This window comes from Helianthus annuus, chromosome 10 (assembly GCF_002127325.2).
Source record: "Helianthus annuus cultivar XRQ/B chromosome 10, HanXRQr2.0-SUNRISE, whole genome shotgun sequence".
Taxonomy (NCBI): Eukaryota; Viridiplantae; Streptophyta; class Magnoliopsida; order Asterales; family Asteraceae; genus Helianthus; species Helianthus annuus.
The window spans coordinates 157,525,633-157,531,632 of NC_035442.2; positions in this window are offsets into that span (position 1 = coordinate 157,525,633).

Below are 6,000 nucleotides of genomic sequence, written 5' to 3' on the forward strand. Positions count from 1 at the left end.
TTTCCAACAACTCTTCTTGTTGCGGACCTCTTTTGTTTACAACCTTTTTCATGGGTCCCTTCAATGCTTCGGGATAAGGGGCGGTATTAGCCTCCACACCCTTTTCCTTAGCCTTGGGGACGGGGATGGTCGCAACGGGAGTAACATTATTCTTTTTCACATCATTTTTATTTTGACCCGTTTGACCCTCCTCAAGTTCATCATCACTAGCATCTTCCACCACCCCTTCAACAAATTGGGGTGGTGGTGTTTTGACACCATTGTCAACAATTCGACCACTATGTAAAGTAATTTTATTAATTGGTACCTCACGTGTGTTCCTTGAGCTCGACCCTTGATGCTTAGGGTTTATGGTGGTGTCACTTGGAAGCTTCCCCATGCTTCCCTTTATTTGGGCCACTTCTTCCGCTAGTTGGCCTACTTGTTTCGCCAATGCCTCATGTGCTTTATCTCGAATCTCGTTTATCTTCTTCATCTCTTTGACATCATTGTGAGTCTCTTTTATGTTGCTTTGAGATTCCTTTTGCATATTCAGCAAGGCATCCATCTTCGCACTCAAGTCATCGCCCCCGGTTTGATTATTCGACTCGCTTCCGTTACCGCCTTGATTATTATAATTCTTTTGATACCCACCTTGATACCCTTGGTTGTAATTTCGTTGATAACCTCCTTGGTTACCACCTTGACGGTTTTGATATGATGACCCGCTTTGACCTCCTTGATTACCCGATTGGAAATTCGGGTTCATTTGATTTGAAGCGTTACCATATCGGAAATTGGGGTGATTTCTCAAACCCGGATGGTAAGTGTTGGAGTTCATGTCGTATTGCTTCCTATCTCCATACACTTGATTGACTTCCTCCGTGTAGTTACTCGGCCCCGTTGGACATTGTTCCACTTTATGCCCAATATCACCACACTCCTCACACACATCAAATTGGACCGCGTTAACCTCCTTCTTCTTCATTCGAGCCATCTCCCGCTCTAGAGTAGAAATCCGATCTTTAGAGTCAAGATCGGGAAGCGATCGGGAAACGGGGTGTTTTTTAGCTCTATCGGCCGACTCTTTCTCTTTTGACTGCTTACTCATCCGCTCTAAAAACTCCCAATCATCATCTTCGTGATTGCTCAAGAGAGTCCCATTACTTGTCGACTCGAGACGATTCCATGTTGTGTCATCTAAACCCCGCACAAAGCACTTGACCAATTCCCACTTTTCAATTTGATGATGTGGGCATCTTCGCATCATTTCTCTGAATCTAGTGAACGCTTCGTGCAACGACTCACCCGATAATTGGTGAAAAGACCTAATTTCATCACGAGCATCATCAGTCTTTGCCATAGAATAATATTCATCGAGAAATGCTTGTTGCATCTCTCCCCACGTGCGGATGCTATTGGCCGGGAGGGTAAGAAACCATTGCTTCGCTTTGTCTTTCAATGAGAATTGGAATAAACGAAGTTTGACCTCTTCTAACGCAAAGTTGTGGCCCCCAATAGTGCTACAAATAGAGGAAAATTCCGCCAAATGTGTGTACGGCTCATCGTTGGATCTCCCATTGAAGTGGGGAAGTATGTTGATGTAATGAGGTTTACAATCAAACATCCTTCGCTCACAAACGATTGGTGAATCGTTTTCGGTAACAATGGGTCTAAAACGGTCATTCACTCCCCGTGGAGGTTGTTGACGACGATAAGGACCGTTCACTTCTTGATCATCATTTCTTCGGTTATCTCTTCTATCGTCTCTTCTCTCATTCCTTCTTTCATCTTGTCGCTCATCTCTTCTCTCGCCCCTTACTTGATTCCCACCTTGATTTCCTCTTTGATTTCCTCTTTGATTGCCACCTCCCACGAAACGAGGAATCCGATTGGGATTTCCATTATTATTGTTATTATAATACCCTTCATTTCGATTCCGTTGGTTGTTGTTTCGTGGTTGGCGGTTATTCCCGTAACCGTCATTCCTTCTATTCCCATAACCGTACTCTTCATCCCCAACGTAGTTGGCATTTTGATAGCCAAACTCCTCATCTTCGTACTCTCTTGCGTTGTAGACGTTAACCCTATTGATGTATCCCCAATCTTCATCATCGTTCGCTCGATCATCATAATAACCCCCATCATCCGAGTTTTCTGTATGAATGCTTACATGTTCCGGTGAGTGATAACCAGGAACACTATAAGGTTCATCATCAGGGATTGCATTCCTCAAATCGTCGATATTGAAAAATGGGTCTTCATCCGCGGGATTTCCGCGATCACGGTTACCTCTACGGTCGGAATTGACATTCCGATCATCAAGGTTGATAGGTAACGACGCTTGTCGGTGAAGGGTTTGTTGTTGGGGTGTTCGTTGGGTGTTATTAGGATTTTGGTTTCGGAAAGGTGGAGTGGGTGGTCTAGCGTTGGTGTTACCACCCGGTTGTTCTTGAGGTATAGGTTGAACATTTTGGGCGGGATGAAAGTTTCCTCGGGATTGAAATTGATTTGGGTTGAAGTTTTGGTTGGAGTTGAAGTTTTGATTGGAGTTGTGGTTCGCCATTGAATCGGTTTCAATGGTCGGTGTGAGTGGTGGTGTTTGGTTGGTTTGATTAGAAGCAAGAGTTGCTTCTAACCGGCTTGCTAGGTTCCTTCTTGCGAGTCTTTCGATTTCCGGTTCGTAGACTAAAGGTGAAGTCCTCCCGGAGTTCCGCGTATGCATGCACTACCTGTAACCTGCACAAGTAACACACCCCGCGTAACAAGGAAAAAGACAAGTACAAAAAGGAAGCTAAACAATTTAAACAGTTAATCACGCAAATTCAAACAATATCCAAACACAAAGCGCACGCACTCCCCGGCAACGGCGCCAAAATTTGATCGGAGTGTCGCGCTCCGGTCAAAGATAATATTTATAAGCCCAAATTACCCTTAACAATGTGTTAGTGGTAGTAAGGGGTCGAACCACGAAGAGTATGTGGTTTGTGTGTGGATTCGAATGAATTAAAACAATTGTCACAATTTATGAAGCTTGCTAAAGTATTTTTGTGTTTTCGTTTAATTGAGAGATATGATTTTTAACTAAATGGATTGATGAGAATGATTGACAAATACTACTTAACGATTGCAATAAAAACGGTTACTAGAACAATAATAATAAAAAGAAATCACGCCCGGCTTCGGTAATTGTTAACCTAGAGTTTCTACAAGTTTTAGTTTCAACTCAATTGCATTCGATTAACGGATTTAGTGTACCGTGACTTAGGTGCTACTAACTATCAACGTCCCGAAGAACGGACAAAAAGACACTTTGTAATCAACACAAGTAAATCCTAACCACGACAACGTACAATTACATATCACCGTTTCACAAAGTCATAACTTTTAACATCGTTCCACAATTCATGAATTCGTAACAAATGTAATACTATTGTCAAAAGTTTCAAAAACCAAACACAAATTGTCACTAAGATGAAACAAGAACAATTCGAAACACTTGAATTAACAACTACCTACGCCGGGGTGAAACCGAGGTGATTAGCCGCTCATGGTTGAAGAAGCTTGATCACCGGATGATTGGAACGCGGATGAAGTCATCTTGAATCTTGGAGGATGAAGGAATGATGGATGATTGAGGTTTATGGATGATAATGGTGGGACGGATGATGAAATGGAGAATTAGGGTTTTGGATCGTGCGTGAGTGATTGATGGTGATGATCTTGATTAGGATGATTGATGTTGTTGGAGATGGAATGGAGATGGATTGGTAGGTGAATTAGGCTCCGAGATTGAGATTCAAACTTCCAAGAAGTTGTAACTTACGTATTGAATGGCCTCATAACCAATAGAATTCGATCCTTAAACCCAAAAGCCAACAGTCACGCCAGCAAAATCTGATGCCCGTCGCCGACGGGCCTGACCCCGTCGCCGACGGGTCCCCAAAACCTCAAGTTATGCCGACGGGTTATGCACCTGGATACGGGTGTTTATGGCCGACGGGTGTTTCCAGAGCCCGTCCAGGACGGCCCTAGACCCGTCGGCGACGGCCTCTTGAAACTCGACTCTCGTTTTTTGACTCCTTGCACTCCCGGTTGATCCGTAACATGCCCCGGTGCTCCGGTTTTCGACCCGGTGACTCGTAAAGCTCCCGAAAAGCTCCTTAAACTTCATCAAACCTGCAAAACACATATTTGATTAAAAGTAGGCTATCCGAGTTTAAAATCTATGTAAAAACATCAAGTTATGCAATAACGACCACCGGTTTTCAACCACGTATCAACGTGGCAGTCTAAGCCAGGCCGACCCTCCCGGCGACACGCGGGAGAATCCTTGTCTCCTTCCGCGACGCGCGGGGGAAGCCCAGTTGGGCTATAAATGTAGCAGCGTGGGACTGAAATTTCTGCACCATTTCGATTCAGTTTCGCGAATTGAAACTCTCTCGTTCTGCCTTTCTTTCCAACAATACCCCCCCTAAACTGCGAAACTCTGCCCCGTTGTAAGTGTTTTAACCTTGATCACTGATTCGATACCCTGTCTGATCGATCTGAAACCCAGCAACGGATTTCAAAGTGTTGCCTGGATAAGGCTATACTTTGTTAACTACGTTGGGGTTTTGATCTCGTGATGTATCGTTAAAGTATGATTTGGGTTGATGCACTGATACGTGTAGCATTGTGTTTTCATTAGGAACCAAAGCTTAATACCAGGAGGCTATAGTAATAAACCCTAAATCTGCAAAGTGAGTCATTCTTTTTTTTTTCTCACAACATTGTGAGTCATTCTTTCTTTTTACCAAATGCTTTGCAAAACCTTAAATGTTTTTCGGTTATAGTTATAGTGATTAAGTCTTTGTAAGCTTACTGGGAAACTACTATCAATATGTGGGGCTTTGTATACATTACTTGTTATGCATCACTATTAGACAATGGATTAGCCAATGAGTGATATGACCACGGTCTCAGGAACTGCCACCGAGTAACAAATACTATTTAAAATAGTTTCTTTACTATTGGACAATGAGTTAGCAAATAATAGTTTGGTAAGATAAACAAATGTAAACACTATAAATGCTGTAATTATAAGAATGTGTTTTATACCAATGAATAAACTCACCAGTATTTTCTGCTGATCAAATGTTTTTAAACGCGTTTCAGGTAACTTACGTTGAAAGTAAAGGAACATGTTATGAAGCACTGAAGGCTTAAATAAAGTGGTTATGTCAACAGATTAAAGAAAGGAAATTATGTTTTGTTAAAATAGAGTTTATCCCTATAAAAACCTTTGTTTGTAATATGGGTTTTATCCCAGTTGTTTAACATTAAAAATATGGTGTTTTACCAACTCTGAAAATTTCCTAACTACGGTCCCAATGAAAAAATTTTCGTTGCGTATTTAATAAACACTGGTATCACCTGACTGTTCATGGCTCCCGCCCAGGGTGGGGTCGGGGGTTGTGACACTAAATTTCACTTATAGCAAACCTATTGATCACTACTAGAAATTCAAGTCTTTTCTCACAGCGGTTTTTTTTTTTTTTTGTGGGAAACAAGTAGCTGCAACAGATTTCCCAAAAATTCTTTTGTTTTGAAAAAACTTCGTCGAAAATGGCATGAGCGATAATTTTCCTACAAAATTTGTGGCAATATAAACGGATTTTTCCTTTATCTCATGGAATGGAAAGACTGCTTTAAAATAACCTCTTAGCTCTAAAAGTAATAGTATACAAACAAACACCATTTAAAAAGATAGATAAAGAAAATAAAAAATATAATAAAAAACAAACAAATAAATAAAATGAGTACCAATAACAAAAAAATATGAAGGAGTCCACATAAAGTGTGGGATAAACCTAATCTCTTGTAACCGAGAAAGACATGTGTGTACCCGTTCTAGAAATTCTTAACCTTTATTCTACATCTCTACCTAATGTTATCCTGAACCATGTCCTCTGAGAAGTGCAACTTTATTGGATTATGTCTAATCTGCTCATCCAAAGATTTTTTAGACATGCCTCTCTT